Genomic DNA, 21,993 nt, shown 5'->3' with positions numbered 1-21,993 from the left:
AGACCAAAAAATGGCATCTTCTTAGTTATGATGGAATTTAGTACATCATTGAAAATGCTTTATGCAAAAAAGTATTTTTATAACTCAGCTGCACTAACAATATTTTTTATTAATATTGCATGATTTACAAGGTATTTATGGATAGTTAGCTTTTTTTTACACTTAATTATTTATAAACTTGTCGAACCTAGTTCAGAGTAATTAAAAATCTATTTATTTATTTATACCTTAAATACTTTTGTTGAAGTGACCTTAAAAAACGTGTGTATGTCTATAGATTGACATATTTATGCTTAAACAAAATAGAAAGACACTCTGTACTCTTTATATAAATATAAATTTGAAGGTGTCGTTATTGTAGCACAACCACTCAGGTTAATAAAATATTTACATTGTAGATAGACAATCCAAAGCTCTGCTACTACATAGATTTTCCAACTTTTGAGGCAATACATTTATGTTGGTCGTAACAAGGAAAAAATTGTATTCAATTTATCTTTTTGGAACTAAATTTCATTTTTCCAATTTTTCACAATGAATAATATTTGTCAACATTTTCCATTAACATAGTAGTTTTTTAGCAAATTTAAAATTAGAAAAATTTGTATTAGCTGATTCAATCAGTTTACAATTCAATTTTATATCCTTAAGTATGTGAAAGAAGATGTAAAAAATATATTCAAGATGACGTCTTTTTGCCTTCATGTACCAAACACTTTTTAATGTTTTGCAAAAATTTGGCAAATTTTCTTTTACAACTTTTCTTAACATAAACCATCAGTTTATTGACTCTGAAAACTTGATTAGCTTTCTTATCAACATTTATTTGGATAGAATTATCTAAAGTGGTCAGATGTGTTGAAGAGTAATCCATTCTATTTTTGTCAAAAAAGTAAAAAAAGTTATTGATAAAACCATATGTACCTTCAATGTGTTATGGGGAGGGATGATGTCCTTTTTGTGTCAAACCTTTTTTCGCTCATTTGCAAAGAACATAGATTAAATACTTTCCTTACTTTGAAACAACAAAGCTTTGTTATTTATAGAATAAAGCGTCAATATATCATTACTTAAAAGGAGCTATTTGTGTTCAACCAATCAAATTTTAAAACAAGAATAAGCAGTAAAATAATTGACAGCTAACAAATAAATGCAGTGTAAATTCCATGTTTGTAGTACACTGCCATGAGATTAAATTAGAATTATTCAAGAAATAATGTTTTCTTCATTGTAATATATTAAAATTGATTTAATGTGTCAATAATTATAAGGGGGGGGGGGATGAACTTTTTCAATTGATATTGCTTCCTTGAGATATTGATCTATTGATAAACATAAGTTATTCATTTGAAAACTTAACTTTCAATGTTTATCTTTTGTTACTTCATGTTTTAACCTTAATTTTTCATAGCAATGACGTTGTACAATGTTTATTAGTTAAGCTATGTTGTATTTTATGAAAGAGGGAACAAAAAAATTAACAGTCGACAACAAATTATAGGTAATATAATCATGGAAGTAACACCTTGATTTATTTACTTTATATCCGTTTATAAATGACGTCATAACTTATTACTAAAAAAATATGTGGCTTATAACAACACTGGCAAGTAAAAAAGTTTGATTCGTTATTAATTATAAATGTATCCGTGTTATACTCAGAGGTGCAATACCTATCGATTAAATCTTTGTTACTGAGTGTTTATTCATTGGAAAGACTTAAATATTGTTTTATGTAAATTTTGAAACAACTAAAAGTATCTGGAATTAATTATTAGTTTAAATGAATGTTCTTGATCTGTTCTTATAGTTTAAAAATACATATGGACATGAAAAAGGGAAATGGAGAAAAAGTAAAATATCACTTATTTCGTATAAAACATATCTTTTATTTGATAATAATTTAAACATGAGTACAATATATAATGATGAAAAATGTATTCTGTTTCTTCACTGATGCTTATAGTATAACCATTAGTAAGAATACATACATTTTTATAAAGTTAAAATATAAATTTCAAAGTTGGGGTTACTATAAAGCTCAAATGAGTACTCGCATAAGGATTCTAAGGTATGTACAAGAGGGTAATGTTTAAGTTATTAAATAATATAAACTTTCTTTTAAATTTGTAGCGGTATATATATAAGTATTAATTTATGAAACATTTAAACTAACTTTAAGCAACGATTACGATTATACCATATTATAAATTTTATATTGATTTTTTATTTGATAGTATTATAAAAGTGTTTATAGTATTTATTTACGTACCTATATGTATATTTAAATATACATAAAATCAACAATTCCGAACTGTTGAGATGTTTTATATTAACAATTTTTTGTCAAAATTTTATAAAAGATGCACGAAAATCAAGATATGTTATAAAAAACATACTCACGAATTTCCGTTTTGTAAACAAAAACTCTAATCACGCTTGTGTTTATTATAAAAATGTAAACATAAGGCGTTTATTTTTTTCTTCTTGATAATAATATGGGTTATAATATCAGAATAATGTATAATTTTTGCAACGAGATAAACATGTTTGATTTTTGGAAATGTATTGTTTTACAAAATAGATATGGACAGAGTTATTCTCCCTTTATTATTTTTTTATACATTAAATTTTCCACTTAAATTTGCTTTTTGCGTTCTAAGAACTTAAAAGAGATGTATATTTTTTAATAAACTTTTTTTAATTAAAAGATGGATTTTTTTCTTTAAATTATATACTATAATATTTCTCAATACTATGAATGATAAATAAGTTCAAAGGGACAAAAGAAAAATGTTGTTTTTCTCATATAAAGGCCTACTAAACAAAATATCTCGACTTTATAACAAGATACCAAGAGTGTCAAAAAATTTTAATATTGTTCAACATTTTTACATAAGTTTTAGAATAAAATTTTATGTTTCTTATTGGGTCAGTGGTAAGAAATGATATTGAACGATATTTGTCCCTAGTTACTATCCAAACAGATTTATCTAAAACATAGTAGGATTTGTGACAAATTGAGATACCTTATAAGGTTTGTACTCAAATTAGAAATTCAATTACCGTATAAAATTTGTGGGGATAAAAATCGTGTTAACATATGTAGTTTAATATTTTTTTATGTATACCATATATTGCATAAATAAGTCTTCTGGTTTTTATTACCAAAATATAAATATATTTTATTAAAAGTATACTAAAATGATTAATGAAAAAAAGTTCATTTGACATTAAATTTTATTCTACAGGATTTTAGAAAAAAAAAAACATACTTTATTTAGGTCAATAATAAGTGAAAAAAGAATTAAAAACAACAACAAGAAATAAATTTTAATCTCTAATACTTAAGTTTTTATGTTGAAAAAACATTTATAGTAGTATGACTTATAACAATTAATCTTCTTTACATAAATTAATTATTTATGTATAAAATGACGGTAGATTATATAAAAATTATTTATTTTAACAAATGAGAGTTTTAAGTATTTATAAAATATGAATATTGAAATATATTGACAATTCACTGAACCCTTCAGAAAATATTATAATGAAGTGTTACCACAATTTATTCAATTTGTAATTATAACTTTTAAGATATAATCAAGGCCTCGGTTTAAAAAGAAAAGTTGTTCCTTTTTAGAGTTTTGCTCTTTACCAAAGTGGATCTAAATTAGAAAAAATCTATTATACTTGTATATATTTGTTTTTTGCAAGTTGTAAAAGTAGTTTACCACATTTATAATTGTGATACACGTATACTTGTATAGTTATGATACAAACCAATAAACAATTTGTTTCTAAGAATATTTTATCAACTTCAAAAATCAACAATTATTCCTTTTTAAAAATAAATATACTGTTATTAATCATATGTCCTGTTTGTAGAAGTGAAAAAAACCATGATAAATTCATTTTTATGAGCGAAAAAATTACTAACGTTGTTATTTTCTTCCCATCCCAAACATAAAACATAGTAAAATACAAAATCTTAATTTTGAAGTAGATCATTTTTGAGGTTTTAACATTCTAACATGCAATGTGCTTTGAAATAAATTCCGAGTAAGCACATGATAGATATTGCAACTCACTGAAGTTTGTAAAAGTCAATTATACCTACTAGTTGCAAGGAAAAAAATAGATGAATAAAAAAAATAGCACTCTACTTGGCATGAGGCTTAGAATGCTAATTAAAAAACTTAAGAGTTCACTTTTCTTAACGTGTCTGATAGATCTGCCAATCTTTTGCTCTTGGGAACGGACTTCTGCTATTTATTATTTCTAAATGTTCTTAATTTTATTATTATAATAATCTAAATAAAGGTTAGTATCAAGCCTAGATTGACTAAAATTTTAGAATAATTTGAATATTATGGGAGCTTAAGTTTTTAAACTTTTTATCCCGTGCATTATATTATTTTTCTGTATTTAAGAATAAGTACTAATGAACTATAAGAGGGAAGGGAATAACGTAGTGAAATGGGCATTGAACTCGGGATAAATTATACTCTTAAACTCAATACACGTAAGTTTGCGCCTTAGTGGTTCATAGAAAAAGATAAATAGATTATGGATATGGACTTCAAAGACATTTCTTGGATCAGATGGAAAAAAAATGTAATACTATAATGTTTACTTAAACTTAATCAATAAAACTGTATATGACCAATTACAGGAACATTAAGAAATGTATGAGGAGGTTGTTATTTATATTTTTGACATTGAATAAACAATGATATTTCGAATTCAATGAATGAAAAACATAACTTTTATTTTAACATTCTGTTATTTTTGTTATTCACAATAAATTGAAATACTCGAATCGGGAAAAAAGGAAATTAACTTTGTTGGATTTATCTCATTTTGGAATAGCAATTCAGTCAATTTCTTTTTTGTTTCGAATTCATTTCTATACATAAATGTTTTCCACCTGTTTAGATGTTACACACAGCGTTTGATACCCCTAAAACCAAATTTAAGAATATTTTAAACCATATATTTTGGAATTACCTGAATGTAGTGGAAGAGTGCTACAAAAATTGGTTCAAACTTATGTAAAAGTGTATTGATTTTGAGAAATAATATTTTGAAAAGGAAGAAAGCCAAACTTCATAATAGGTTTTTTTTCAATATTAGGCCAGAAAATAAATAGCAATTTTTATAATGTTTACTCACAATGAAAACAATTCAAAAATATATTTAAATTTTAAAAATTTCAAAGGTGAGTAACAACTTATTTATCTTATAAATTAAAAAAAAAATCTTTATTAAATAATTAGCCAATATAATTTAAATATTTGCTAACTATGCATATGTACATATATACGTCAATTAAAAGCGTTGTTCCATTAAAAAAAAATTATATTCAGTACTTTTATTCGAAAAATATTTGAAAAAATTAACAGATTTGACTGATAATTTGTTATGTTCTTAACCGAAAAAAATAAATAATTTGGTAGGTCAGAATTAATTTGAAATATTTTAAAAATTATTAGCCATGAATGAAAACATCAACGGAAATTCATTAAAGTATCCATATTAAATATTATATCTAGCTTTATAGTATTTCTCTTTGATCATTCATTTTCAACGCAATGAAATAATGTTAAATATATATTATTTCTTCAAAATACTTTTTTAACTCAAAGTAAATAAAACCTTCAAAGTTCTGATCGTTAAATTCGTACCACTTAGAAGCAATTTATCCATCTTCAATCATACTTTTAATTAAATTAACTTGTCAATAACAACAGATCTAATAATCTTAAAAAAATTCTACTTAAACTAGAAGAGTTAATAGTAAAAAAAACCTCACGGGATAAAGTAGACTTAAGATACCTTGATGAAAGTATGGAAAAATATATCGATAATAAATAAAAATGATTCATCTGAACTCTGTTTGGCTTAAAATTGTCCGCTGAAAAAGGTTAATTTTTCGACTTTAGTCATTATTAGAGGTGGTATCTTTGTAGAGAAACATTAGAGTTTGATTCTTCTCACGCTTTAGAAAAATAAAATCCTTGGGTTTTTTAATCAAGGGTGTGTTCATGAGTAAATATAACAAAGACTTTTGATTCTTTTTTTTTTAGAGTTTCCTTAGAGTAGACAATACCTTGAATATCAATAAAGACCGCTGAAAAATTTGTTAAAATATAGATCCAACGAACATTGTTGGTTTGAGGGAGTTATTTTAGTAAATTGATTTTTAAATATATATCAAAATTGGCTGGTTTTAGACATCTTGTACGCGTGGGCAAAATATTATTACGCCTGGTATATTTTTATACTATTATAAATATAAATCAACCTAAAAAACTATAGTGCTCCTCGTTTTGAAAATTGAAGGTGCCTGAGATGGATTCAACCCATACAGTTTGTCTCCTTTATTGGATCAAATATATAAATTGCAAATTCGATAGAAATATAATATGGACAAAACCAGTCGAGAATTTCATATGTTGTATAATTGAAAGTAGGATATCTATTTTACACCTCTCAGGAACCTTAAATTATCGAAATCAATGTGTAACATTTCGGGGTTTTTTGTAAATTAACAGAAGGACTACAATTTTTGATTTTGTCATCTGTAATCTTCCAACATTTGAGAAAATAATGATTCACGGGCCCTTTTTTATATGACTTATTTTTTAAAAGAAAATAAAAAAATTTCGAATGGCCTTTTTTAATAATATTTATCGAATGTTATTTTTGTACTATAAAGTTTTTTTTTTTTTTTTGGGATGACCTTCTGAATGAAAAAGACAAACCTTTTTAGCCTTCTTTTTCAATACTTGGTGTCCATATCTCATTTGATGACATATTTTTAGAAGGAATAATTTTTTTCAACTATAAAATACCCTTTCTTATATAAAAATTTATATTTAGTCTATATAGTTTGATTATTAGAAAATTATATCAAGCATGGGCCTTCGGTCAAAATTGTGGTCAGGAGAAAGTAAGTCTCTTCAAGGAAGCCCTACAAATGTTACAAATGGCTTAAGAACGTGAAGTTTTTTAAATTGCATTTTTTTTATTCCTTCTAGCAGAAAAAACAGCAACACAGTGCAGTAATAGAAACTCTAAACGGGACTCATTCGTCTATAACTTGTCAAAAGATGAAACATTGTTCCATTAAATTAAATGGAACTCAATCCTACATCAATAGAGTTAGTCAAAGAGTTGGATGATGAATAGAATGGATGTATATAAATAGGCAGATGAAAAAAAAATGTCTTGTCAAGAAAACCTATATTCCATGTATACCAACACACATATAAAGGTAGGAGGGGAAAAAGTAGTAGATAATAGAAAGCTAAATAGGAATAATAGACAATACTCCTTTTCCTTCCCATTATCATTATTAAAAAGTTTATCAAAGAATCTGCTCCAAGTTTGTTTATTTTTATCTATGTATATCCTTTTTCAATCCTTGTCGAGAGTTTATTTTTATTATTATTTTTTTTGAAGTATAAAATATCTTAATCAAAAGACCTCGAGATACATAAATCCACAAGGGAATGAATGATTGTTTTATATGATTTCTTTTAACTTATTACTACAAATAATATGAAGGTAAATACCAATGTGTATGATGTATTAATTTTAAGCTTAGAATATGCTATTTTAAGCATAATTTCGTATTAGTAAAGACTAAAGTAAGCGGTGTGCGCACAAACATGACTTAAGTACGTTTATGTACTAGATCATGACCATATTTCATCATTCTAAGTAATTAAACCGTGGAAGAAATCAAATTTAAGCTCCACGAGGAGGAAAGAGATACAAGATGCTTCATAACTGTGATATTCATGAATGCAAATCTAAAGTGAAGAATAGAGCAATTGGTGACATGACTTGAGTCAAGATTATAATTGTTAGATACTATAGACCAGGCACACTCACATTGTTATTATAAGACGACTGTGGCGCTATCCCATAGGAGGTGTACCGGCCCGTCAAAATTTTTTAGAAAATAAGTTTAATTGCGTTTTGAGGGGGTTTGGTTAATTTTATGGAAAAGTTTCATTAACAAAAAAGAAAAGCTGATGCTTTACCTCTTGAACTGGGATAAATATTAATGAAAATGGAGCAAAAAACGCAAGAAGTGGCTCGTTCAGTCCAACCGAATTTAGCAACTCTGATATTGTAAAGAACCTAAATGTCTCAAAACCACCGTCGGGAGGTTCAGGGGGAAGGTCAACAATGGTAAGTGCATTAATGATCGTCAAAGAATTAGAAGGTCGATCAATAAAGCATGAAATGGCAAAAAAGCCTTTTGAAAAATCTAAAGATCACGACGACGGACATGGAGAAAAAGTGGTCGGTGAGCCGTTCCACGGTCTCCAATGCCAAAAAAAAAAAAAAAAAAAAAAAAAAAAACTGGTGGCAAGTTTCTCTAACATATTGAACGATCCTTGATCACTCAACAAAAATTAATGTTCAAAAACCATTATAATAACCTGAGGTATGACGGAAATCGAATTGTTTTTCCCTTAAACGAGAATACATTTACAGTGGATCCCGTGTATAATAGGCAAAAACGATTGCGTTGTATGTTTTGAAAAAGTAACCTGCAACCTCCATGCAGTGTTCAACACCAAACATCCCACCTAAGTAATTAACGAATTGGTTAATTAGTCCCAGGCCTAGATAGGATAACAACTTTTTTTTCCCAAATTCATTTTTATTCATCAATATAATTTCCTTTTAGAAAGTTACAATCATTTCAACGTTTCTCTAGCTTTTCGATACCACGGGTGTCGAACGATTAATCTAGACCTTTAAAATATGCTTCAGTTTTGACAACCACTTCCTCCTCTGAGGCAAATCTCTTTCCACGGATCATCTTTTTGTTCTGCAAAGAGCCAGTAGTCACTGGGAGCGGTAGCAATTCGAAACCAAATTCGACCAATTTTGCGGCTGTTTTTATTGACTTGTGACAAGGCGCATTATCTTGGTGAAAGAGCTCCTTTTTCTTTTTCAAATGAGGTCTATTCTGGTTAATTTCACCCAGAATTTGACTAAATGTTCCAAGTTGTCAATTAATAAAATTCCATCCAAATCGCAAAGTACAGAGGTCATGACCTACCCAGCTGATGTTTGAGTCTTTGAATGGCTTTCTCGGTCTGCACAACACTCAGCAAAAAATGCACAAAATGAAGCCAATTTCGTTCCCTGTTGTATACAGTTTTACTAGCTAGGATTACTTAATGATTTTACGGACAAAAGTGCTTTCCTAAGTCCGTATGATCACAAAGCAATAAAAAACAAAACAATTATTGCTTTCAACAAGACGGAACTCCTGTAAATATGGGGAAAATGGAGCAGGCTTGGATAACCAAAAAAAAATGAAGTTCAGTCCAAAGTATTTCTGGTCACTGCAAGCCCCATAACTGAATCTCCTTGAATTAAGTATCTTATGGCAAATTGAAAATAAGCCCTGTAGATGATGTCATAGCAGTATTGAGTCCCTAAAGCAATCGGTTGAGAAAGAGTAGCGATCAATGTAGAAGCAATACATTGTCAACGTGACAAAGACAGTTATTGATAAAGCGCCAACATTTCATTATCTGATTCTATATCAGTTCACTAACATACTTCGTTGAAATATAATAAATAGTTTAAAAAGAACAGTGTTATTTCTTTTTTTCTTGGTTTTAAATTTCACTGGGACGCCCTACATATTTTGCAGATGTGGAAAAAGTTTTTATACTTTAAGTACACGACAAGACTTTTCTTTCAACTTTAAATCCAAATTTTTACTGAATTTAGTTTGAATTCAAGTCAAGTCTGGAATAATTGATTGTACGATCAATTCGAAGCGCAAGTTTTCAAAATATGAACTCAAGTCCAAGTCGAGTCTGTAAGTTTTGGGTCCAAGTTCCTAGATCTGACGTTTTGTTTACTTGGAGCATTGACAAAAGAAAAAAGCATAAAAAATATATTCATATTTAATAAAATCCTTCTGTTTTGTCGTAGCATCTTGTAGACAATGGCAAAAAATAAAAGTTAAATCCAATTATACTTGATGTTAGTAATAATAATAGCAGGTAAATGTCACATATGCTTAAATTTTTTACTAGAAATAAAAATATTTTATTCATGGTTAAAAAAAGGAATTATCTACAGGGTTTAAAAAACACAACAGTAATACTATGACATGCTTCAAATAACTTTTATTATATAAATGAGCTTAACTTAAACAATTATTTGCGCTTGAAACGGCTCTCTATCACGTCTAATTACGCTTGAAGCAGCTCTTGCGTTTGGTTGTTAACTCTCATTTAGTTTATATTTTAATAAAAGCTTGTATGTCAATGTAAATTTTTGCCCAGAATCCGGCTTGTATCGTAAAAAGTCGTATTTTGTGGCACTCGTATCTCAAGGTAGTACTGAACTTGAATATTGATATTCATCTACTAGAAAAATCCACTCAGGAAATTTACGGAAAATTATTTGTTTAAATAATATTTGAACATGCAAAAAAAATGGCCTGATGTAGTCAACTTAATTTTTATTTATTTAGAAATTTGAATAATATAAGTACACATCACTTCATTTGGCACTACTTTTTTTTGTCAAGTGTGCAAAAAAGCACTTTTGAGATTATCTTATAAAAAATATAATAGATTTGATACAAATAGTCTATATTCCACAAATATTATTAACAAATACTGAATGCTCAACTGAAAAAAGCTCTTTTTGACATCACTGGTTCTAGGTAGCAAATAAAATTCAAATAATTTTTTTTATTCATATACAGGTCAAAAATTAGTAATCTTAAGCGTATATAAGTATAACTCGCTTATAGGTATAAATTGCGCTACTAATAAATTGGTCAGAAAGTTTTGTATTCTTTTACAAAATTTAACCATTCAAAATTCCATATTTTTTTCTTTTAAATTAAAAATTATGATATTATTTTTTACATTGTAACTGTAAGATTGTCGTATTAAGAGTTTTTTATTTATATTAAAAAAAAACTAAATACTTCCATGAGATTTGTTAAAAAAAATATATTTGACAACTAAAAAATATATATGGGGTGCGTAATTGAAAACTAGATATTTGTAATCTGGAAATTTAACAAGTTTCATTTTGGAAATTAGGGTAGCTACATTTACAAAACTTTTTTTAAATGTTGACACATATGTTGCCTTTTTATAATATTCGATGTAGGGTTCATCAACTATGATAATGGGCTTAATGTGCCGCTGGAAGCTCTGAGCTCATGGATTTCCATTTCCTGAGCCTGGTACATATGTATTAAGTATGATAGATACAGCTAAATAGGAAAACGATTCGCACATAATGAAATTAGGTTCCTTAGATATTGATAAAATACTAAGAGTTACCAAATATAAGTAATCTACTTTTATAATCAAAGACTGCCTATATTGTAGTGGGTATTAAGAATATTTTCTACAAATTTGTGAGTGAATTATTGGTTGTATTATATCAACAAATGTATATTAGATGTACTAAATGTGTAAAAAGAAAATGTTTTACATACATTTGTTAAGCAAATACATAGTTTCAAAAATCTACCAACATAATACTAAAAACTATTTACAAAGGATCAACAAGTGTTTATGTAATAAAAAATAAAATAAATAAACTTTTTACAAAATTTAATAAAACTTTTTTAGGGTAATATCGAATTATTGTGCAAAAATAAAAACACAAAACAAGCGATATGACTTTATTTGAAATAAGAAGTAAGGCAAAATATTTGGTTCAATATATTTTCAACGCCGATTTTAGGAGACAGAAGTCGCAGTGGGCCCTGCACTTCCAATAGATCTCGCTCTTGATTCAAAATGAAATTAAAAACAATTGTTCAAAAAAGGACATTTGACTCAAATGAAAAATGTCTTTCTGAAAAAGGCTGTTGTAGAAAGAGAAAGAATTATTATTTAAAAAAACAAAAAACAGCCTGTAAATGAAAAATGGTAACAATTTATTTAAATTTTTTTGTTTTCAAAAATAAAATAAAACATTTATGTATAACATCCACGTTATTAGATAAACATGATAATATTTGTTATTAAAAAAGGGAAGTGTCAAAGGGTTTTATTCTTTTAAAAAAAGTTTCTCATAGGGACTTGCAAAAGCTAAGACAGTTCTTGAATATTATAATGTTACTGTAAAATGGATATTTATAAACTGAAAATTTACAAAAAAAGATTAATCATAGGATCATAAGAGCCTTTTCATATCATTAAACAATGCATTTTTGTATGATAAACTGGTTCATAAATTGTTGTTTCTCCAAAATGATGGTGGACTTGGTACACAAATGTTCATTTTGATAAAAAATTAAAAAAAATAACTTGTAAACTATATTGATCCCTAAAGGTTGCTTAAAGTTCTTAGTTAATTATTTTACAAATTTATGATAAGATAAAATATAATTATCCCCATAAAATTGGCAAAACAAGTTAAAATAGAGCAATTGAAAAAAAAACAGTATTTAAGATAAATAAACAATTTTTCAAAAAGTTTAATAAAATTTTCCTCCAAAATCATATGTTATTCATAGAAGTAAAAAAAGTGTAGGGTGTTGCAATACTTTGTTGATCACTAATTAATAAGAAATAATCATTTTATGGATGATAATTATAAAACTTTTTATTCATTTTTTTTTCCAAACATACATGTATTTTGACTATTTTTAAGGAAAAAAATGCTATTTGGTATATGTAAATGATTAAATTAAAAAGCAATGCAGAACTTCTGACCATTGTTCAGTATAATCTAAATTTTATACTTTTCCAATTTTTATTAGACAAAAGCTATTTTTGAAATATGTATTCTAAACATTTAAAAAAAAAAAAAATAAGCACCAGTCTAATAAATATAGTATATTTATAAAATATATCTTTCCATACCATTGTATTTAACAAAAATAGATCAAGTCTAGCTAAATATATATATTTTGTAAATGCATTATATTTTTTATTAATTTCTTTAAGGAAAATTCTGTAAATATAAAATGGCTCACTGTGTATTAAAATGAAATATATTATTATCCTGTTTCAATTATAATACCATATTGCAGTTAGATTATATTTCAAACAGAATTTCATAAATACACGTGAGTACAAATAAAATTGTACGATCCATATAAAAAAATTGATGAACTTGAATTTGAGCCGTATTTAAATAAGAAATAACATCCCTTACAGCCAAGATGGGTTTGATATTATCCTTAATTTATCACTTGGGTTTTAAACAGATCCCCTTAGGGGAATTTGGAACATTTGGGAAGAATAATAGAATACATTATTTAAAACGGCAGCTATCTTAAATATTAAGATAAAATATTTAAAAAAAAATCATAAATCATTTATTTTCGAAAAAAACCGTAAATTTTTATAATATTTGTTATATTTGTTTTTAAAAGAAAGTCATTTAAGTAACGACTAATTTTCAGAGCAAACAATATGAAAGGAATTACTTTATGGGGATACTAAAATTGAGTAATGGATAAAAAACGGTTAAGAGCCACTGCTCTTCCCCCGTCCTTCTACCATCTCAAAAATGATATTTGTCTTGATGTATCAAAATTCCAGAAACACATATTGAATTCCTATTATTTTAAACTTATTCATAATGGACTGTATTATAGATATTAGAAAGTCAATTTTCTTTTTAAATAATAAAGGGCCTTTCCATCCATAATACGTCTAGTAATTTTGTTTTATAGGTTTTTTATAGTGTTAAGGCATTGTTTGCACACAATCGGATACCCATGTCAAAACAATAGTAAGGAACTGAATTTTTAGGATGAAAGAGAGCTCTTGTAATATATGTATAGGAATGGAATTATAGATAAATGGGATCACCACGCAAGCACCTCAGCTTATTTTTCATTATTTCTCCTCACGAAGGAATGGAGTAAAAAGGACTTTTCTTTTGAACCAATCACTCCTTATTATTCCCCTCATGTAGGAATAAAAATACTGCGTGATTTTTTCAAATCTCTAGAATTTCATGGTAAAGTATATTATGTTTAAATTTATAATACTTTTAAGATTATATAAACTTTATACTTTAGGATTTTCTCATGAATAAAATGTTTTTTCTTTGTAACATACATTTCAGCTTTATAGCATTTATTAATAACACGTAGAACTTACTAGTCATAACACTCAAAGTAACCCAGAAAGTAAATTAAATGTAAATATATGTTAATATAGTATTAAATATAATATTTATATGTAGAAAAGAAATTTTTTTTGGAGTAGTCAATGAGCACACTATCAATTATCTAATATATACATATAAAGAAGACCTATAAATGCTGATAAGATTTGTCAAAATAATTTTTTTGACATAGATTTCATCAAATTTATATTACTTTATATTCGTTCGTAGACGTCACTTTTGACAATGCTTCCTGACAATGAATATATTTAGATATACAATTGATATAATATATAAATTGAATATTAAGATATCTTAAGGCTGATTAATTTTAATGTTAGAAAATATAAAGTGTAAATGCATTTATACAAATCGATTTTGAATTTAACAAAATACCAATTGTTTTTAAAATAAATTTGTATAACTTCAAGGAAAATAAACATTTTTTAAATAACTTACAAATTCATTTGGTGAAAATCATAAAATAAACTCTGTTGCATATTACCATGTCTAGTAACAAAAGAAGCTACAACTTGCTACATTATGACTTTTTCGAGTAGACATGCAATAAATAGGTTTGTATAAATGAAGTTACATGGAATATGCTAGTTTTTTTTTCTGTCCATGTTACAGTTAGAAGAGTAAAAAACAATGATTAAGTATTTGAGTATCTCGTTTTCGTGAAAAGTTTTTTGATTGCACTAGGTTATATTCTGTAAATTCAATATTGTAGAAATGCTAAAATAAATTGTGTCCTAAAACAATGTAATACAACCAAATAATCTAATTTAGCTCAAGAGCAAATTTAATTAAAACATATATATGCATTAATGTTGAAGTTTCAATATTTGACAAATACTTGTTTTAATGAAATATAAAATACTTTTTCAAAATAATCCACGTTATAAAATTGAGCATAGATAGTGATGAATATCTTGATTACAAAAACTTACATCGCCGATATATCAAATCAATAATAGTACTGCACATCTGATAATTTTGAAACAGACATTAATTTAACAAGTCAATGGACTTTTGCCGATTGATTGAAATCTTGTATTTCGAATAGTTTTTATCTCCAAAAACATTAGAACTAGCTTTATAGGGCAAAATTTATGTTTTTGTGGTCCATATAATGTTGCATTTTATTGCCAATTTCTATTATTATGAAGTGATATGTCTTCACCGTACATAAATACCGTATTATAAATTTATGTAATTGGGATTGAAAATAAAGAATTTAAAAAGACTCCTATATAGCTCCATACGGAATTTTTCATTTAAAAATGGTCTCCTTTAATGGACTTCTTTAACTTTCTCCTAGCTGTCTTGACCACCTATGACACGGTAATCTTGTTTAGGTACTTGTTATTTGCAAGTCTTCTATAGACAAGATCGAAGTGTCCTCAAAAGAGTGTTTGGCAGCTTAGGAGGTTACCTACACTGGTATATCACTTTGAGGATGATCCTTCAGGCCAGAACCTCTATCCCGGAGATTACAAACGTGGTAGATAATGTGGCACCTTGACCTCCAACTGATTGACGATGTTTGAGTTCTCATGCACTGATCAAATTTGCAATCTTTTACCATATTTTCCATCTTTATTTAAAGGTTTTATATATTTGCTTGCAATATCTTGTTGGTTTTTGATTGAAACTTTCCACATCTCTCGAAAATACAATTAAAGAGATTGTACAAGATCTATTCATACAAGGGATATATATGTATTGTGGCCATAATGTAATCTTCATGAACAGACAAACTGTTTTTCTTCATGTATAATAAAGTCTTATTTGACTGTGAATCACTTATGAAGAAGAAACAAAAAAATATAAAAAACTTTTTTTATGTGCAAAATGCATTAATTTAAAAAGCATTTACATTTAATGAGAAAACTTGATAATTGCATTTTTCTCCTTATTTAACCTTCTTGCTTATAGAGAAAAACAACAAAAATACCTTTCAATAATTATAAATGTAAGTCTTAAATCTAAAATAAATATCTCCAAAGTTACCCCAAAAGAAAAAAAAAAAAAATTAAGCTAAATAAACGCAAATTAATCTGATCTTTCATCAAATGCCTCTTATTAGTCAAAAAATATTCCTTGGTATTTGTTTTGTTATTAGAAGAGGGAGTTCATGACTTAATGCAATATGTATTTATTAATAACAAGACCAATCATTACTCGAATAATATATGTACATAGACATATATGGGGAACCTTTATATTGTGTACTAGTATATTATTTATTACCAACTAAGGATATACTTATTTAACAAATTTATAATTTAAATACTTATATCCAGTCAAACCTAGTCAAATGGCCTACTGATTTAAGCGGGTCACCTCACTAAGAGGCCATTTTCAGTTTTTCTACCTGGGCAGGAGTACCATAAATTTTAATATAAGTATCATATGAATCTGCTTTTTATGGTCACTTTTTTAAACTTACATAGAGTGTTGGGTAAAAATCAAAGATGAGTTCACTTATAGATCCCCTCGTGCCGATTTAACAAATAAAATAGATATACTCTATGCATGTGTATAAACAAATGTTTTTCCAAACAAATATGTCTTCCTCTCTTTATCTCTATCTGAGAATGAATGTTACCCCGTTGGCTATTATTATCCAGACGTAAATTTTATTATTTTATCCTTATTTTAATGTTTTAATTGTTCCCATACACCAATCTTGTTTAGGAGATTACTTCCATTAAGCACTCGCCTTTTCCGTTTCACTAGGATCACTGATAATATAGGTTTGACTATATTACTGCTGGAACGCCATGTTCATTTCCAGGTAGTTGGTCTGGACCCATGGTAACAACTTCTCCGCTGTTGGTTTCTTGCCAGCATCTAAAAGTACACGGACCAAAATTCGTTAGTCACATTCAGATGGCATTTTATCGGCTTCTAAGACACTTAGTAAAGTGTAAAGATTTTTTCACCGAACCTGGTATATACAAACTAGAACGACGATGGTATAGCACTTTTCTTTGCAGACTGCAAGTATCAAAAATGATTCTGCCAAAGCTTCAAAACTCCTTAAAAATGTGATGTTTGTGTATGTTCCAATTAATATAGTTATATTACAAGTATTAACTTGCTGAAAAACATCAAAAGAAGGGATTATTATATGTCCTAGTACACATCCAAACAATTATTAACATTAATTTAAATAATGCCTTATTTTCATGAATCAAAATTTTAAGTGAATTTTATTGAGATTTTGAAATTCAGTAATGAAGGTGAAAAGCTTAAGATTAATTCCAAAATGATGGCTCTTGTAATTTAAGTTTTAAATGTATTCTTTAGTAATCCCTTTATTTCTTTTACAGTAAATTTCAGCCTTTTAGTTCTTTGTGTATTCGTAGAAATCTTCACTGCCTTAATACTTACATATGTATGCGTGATTTTACGTACCATAGATAAAAGGGTACATTTTTAAATTAAATAATAAAGGAATTTAAAATATCCATTAAATAAATATTTGTTTGTTTGAAACAGCGTGGCTACTAATTAGTTAAATAAATATGTCTTTTTGTTTAACAAGAAAGCAAAATATCATTTACAGAGACAATTATTTCAGATCGTAAACACGTAGTCATAGAACCTTTCATTATTACTTCTAGAAAATTAGAGACTCTGATTATATTTTTTTAAATTAATAGCAATTCATATATCAAAAATATATTATTGAAAATAAATTTGCTGAAATAGCTTGACACTAATTTTATAAAGTGACTATTTACGTTGAATTTTATAATCAAGTATTTAAAAAAATATATTTGGATATTAAGTTTAAAAAAATATGATGTATATAGTTTACGTATTTATATTTCCTCAAAGGTTATAATCATACTCAAAAACAAGTCCCTACAAAAGTAATATATAGATCTAACAGTAAATGCCAAAAGTTTGTAAGAAAATTGGAACTGCCGCATTCTTGGGTTGACACAAAAGAAAAATGCTTTGTATGGAGTTGTCGAAGCAAGAAAATTTACACTTCAATTCTATATTTCGACAGAATGTATTTTTTTCTACAATCCCTGTAGGACTGTGGAAAGTTTTTTCATAATATTTTGCATACTTTTGTCAAGTGCCATTTGATTTTCTTTTTGCTTGAATTTGTTTCTCTGAATGTGGAAAGAGGAAATTTTAATACTTTAAATGTATCTATTTTGTTTGCCTTGCCGACTAAGGAGAGGCAAAAAGGCTTTGAAAATAGACAAAGCTCTTATTGCCAATAAGTTGAAATGGCCAATTCACATAGAAAACTTTAGAGTATTAATTTTGTCGTCTGTATTTCGTGGAGCTTCATTTTGCATTTATCAAGGGAGACCAATCAATTGATAACCAACCATATTTGTACATATTTACTAAGTAATTGTTTTACATAATTTTGTGAAATGTTAGATTATTTTTAGGTGTAGGGCATAGCAAAGGGGTACAATCTTAAGTTAAATACTTATTTATTTTAATGTAACTTAATTTTATCGAGCAATTAATATTATATTTAGATGTTTTGCCCAAAATTTGACTTAAATTTATAAGATTTTAAATGGAATGACGTCAAAAGTTATTACCTTAAATTTTATATTGAGTTGGTTGAACCAGGATTAATGTTGTAAAAAATATGCATTTTGTTCATTGTTTAATTTGTTTTGTTGGTAATTTGAGCAGTGTTTTTTCCAAAGCTGTTATCTTAATTATTTTTTTCTTAGGGAGATAAAATTAAGTATAAAATAACAGAAAAAAAAAAGTTCATGAATGAAGGAAAATAACACTTCGATATGTTGAAAAGCTGTCAAAGCAAAGGTTTTGTTCAACTAAGAGTAGAATTGAGGATCAATATTAAAATAATTCCTATCTATTTCCTTGCTAGATATTATGGGATTTATATTCATTTCATTTGTTTAATAGCTGCCTGTAGTTAGTTTAAAAAACAGCATGACATCTTATCCGCTGTCCTTTAAAATATTCTTCAAATTCTCAAAGTTGATAAATAAATGTTCAATCTATTTTTGTAAACATAGCAGCAGTCCTATTTTTTACCGATTTATATGTATGTTCATTTTAATGTATTGATTTGTTTCCAAATAATTTCATAAAAAGGGGACCAAATTATCAATTAGCGTATTATAAATCATAGCATGAAATATGAACTATAATAAAATTATCACAAAAATAATAATTTATACTTTTTCTAAACAATATTAGATTTTCAAAAAATAATAACTAAAGAAGATTACAAAAAAATATTGGGAAAAGCTATTTGAAAAATTTATATGTGCATGCTTTTTTTAAATAATATTTTTTTTCTTTTTTTAATCTGGGTTCAATATGGGTGTAGTTGTATCGATATAGTACCCCTTTATAATTTTATTTCTACATTGTATAAATATATTTTGTAAAATTTAATATTTTGTTTAAGCTATAACTTGCGCTAGCGGATTGCACTTGATCATAATGTTGTTATAAAGTCAAGTATATAATTTTAAATAATCATAACGACACCAATTACTTTTCTAAATGATAAAATTTTAATTTAGTTTTTTTTTTAAATTACTTAGTTATTATGGATTTATGTGTGATGAAACTAGAAGGCTTTAAACACATTCAATATTGTTTTCTATAAAATTAAATAAATTCGCCTTCGAAGCATTCCATTTATCAACTATCTAATGTCATTTTTTCTCGCGAGGTAAATTTGCCTCCTTCTTATTTAAAAAAATTAATTGAGTCAATATAAAAGAATCTTGAACAAAAATCATTATACAACATCATAAATACGGTAAACCCAATATTTCTTGGACATTTTTCCATTAACAATAAGCTTTTTATTCATATTTCTGTGATCATTTGAGATACTCAAGAATGGTAACTCTATAGGAATGGTAAAAAAAAATCCTATAATTATCATTTTATATTTGTTATATAATAATTATTGTTTTATTTTAGCTACAAAATGCAATGATGCTGAAGTTACCTTACTTGGTTGTATATACATAGATGGAGTAATTGCAATTTTTCTTGGAAAAAATTAAAACTCTTTATCAACCGCAATCGTCACACTTTTCATTAATATTTGTTTTCTAGTCTATTTGAACACTAAATGGTGCATTGAGTTTGAAAAAATCGTCATAACAAACATAACAACGCATACTTTACTACGAATACTAAATAATTATTTTGTACTTGAAATGATGACTATTTCCACCAAGTAAGTAATTTTAAAAATTTAACCACTTGATAGATAAAAGAATATAGTTTACTTCAGATATATTTAAATATTAATCAGATCAACCAGAGTGACTCAGAGCTCGAAAAATATCAAACAAATCGGGGAAAAGGAATTTGAAAACATAATATTAATGACTAAATAATGTATTTATAACTTACAAAGTTTATTATTTTGCTGGACAGCGATGAAGTTGGGATCTTTAAGAATATGTTAAATATATGTATCATACTTTAACTCTAAATTTACCTAAACTTTATGAAAATTGAATAAAAGAATAGTATTAAAATCAATAATTTATTTTTTAAATAATAAAAAAATTCACTGAGTAACTATATAGTTTAAAAAAGAAGCATCTGATTTGGCTACTTAATCCAATTATGAAAATTTTTGTAGTGACGACCTCTACGTTTTTAACATACACCATAACAACAACAATTTGTTGAGAAATTTTTGATAACCTTTTTTTTAAAGAAGACATTTCTTGATCACCGTGTGGAGCCGGTCGGGAATGACTGGCTTAGAGCGTTGCTTTTATTCAAACGACTTAATTTAGCTTATATATGGGCTTTGAAATATAATTATCGATCTATGTCTAATTAGATTTCATTTTGCCTATTTGCGGCAATACTTTCAAGGGACTGGTTGATAGAAAAAAAAACGATAATATGTAGAAGATACAAATGTAGTTCAGATTCAATTGGGATAAAAATTATACTACTTTGCTTCTTTTGTTGGTTATAGAATCTAAGAATATTAATTTAATTATTAATATGCTTTTTAATATTCTAATACTGAATGGGTCCAATTTTCATTGAATTATGTTACTAAAAAATCCCATATTTTATCTGAGGAGTTGTGACTTTTTACGATACTATGGAGACAATTATACATCGCTTATACAATTATCATACCACTTTTAATTAGAGTGTAGTATATAAAACATAATTGGGCATATACCATTCATATGTATCAATTATTAATGATGAAACTTCCGTAATGAATTCGTGACTTACCTTCTCATATATTAATTTGAAAAAACAAACGCAAAAATTAAATAACGCACTACGTTGAAAATAATTCACAGAAAATCCTTAAAAAAAAAACATTCTCTCTTTTAATACTTTCGAATTGGAACGAACACACCAGTACACAAGGTTAAACTGATTTTTCCTTTCGTTTGTGTTATGTGTGAGTGTGTGTTTGAACACACTGTGAGCGTCCGTACGTTTCAGCGCTCTTAAATATTAGTTATAAAATAGTAGGGAAAAGAAGAAAAGGAATATGAAAGGGGAAATGTTGATTTAGACAGAAAAAAAGGGAATCCATTCTATTGGTATGACATGTTGATGATAAGTTAATTGATATTTCTTTATTTGTACGTTCTTGAACAGGTGATGCAAGTTACAATATTCACAAATTGACGAATAATGATGCTAATTGGACAAGAAAGTATAGGAGGGGGAAGAGGATTATGGACATTGAAGGAAATTAGAGAAAATGTGTATGTACAAGGGTTTTCTTCAGAATTACGTTTTCCCGGGATTTCTCATGGTTTTAGAACTTTGGAACGTCCCGAGAAATATTTTAAATTTCCTTTT

At 27.0% G+C, this 21,993-nt stretch overlaps 1 protein-coding gene across 2 annotated transcripts in view; it reads right to left on the bottom strand.

Moving 5' to 3' along the window:
* Positions 1–21,608, bottom strand: part of LOC121114950 (protein turtle homolog A) — a 207,973-nt gene extending 186,365 nt beyond the window's left edge. For both annotated transcript variants that reach the window (XR_011779392.1, XM_040709076.2), the window contains exon 1: positions 21,409–21,608. The gene's annotated coding sequence lies outside the window, so the exon portion shown is untranslated. The remainder of the gene's footprint in view (positions 1–21,408) is intronic.
* Between the last annotated feature and the right edge of the window lie 385 nt (positions 21,609–21,993).

The sequence above is a fragment of the Lepeophtheirus salmonis genome, chromosome 3 (genome assembly GCF_016086655.4).
Source record: "Lepeophtheirus salmonis chromosome 3, UVic_Lsal_1.4, whole genome shotgun sequence".
In the NCBI taxonomy this organism is placed as follows: domain Eukaryota; kingdom Metazoa; phylum Arthropoda; class Copepoda; order Siphonostomatoida; family Caligidae; genus Lepeophtheirus; species Lepeophtheirus salmonis.
This window is presented reverse-complemented; position numbering and strand designations above follow the sequence as displayed.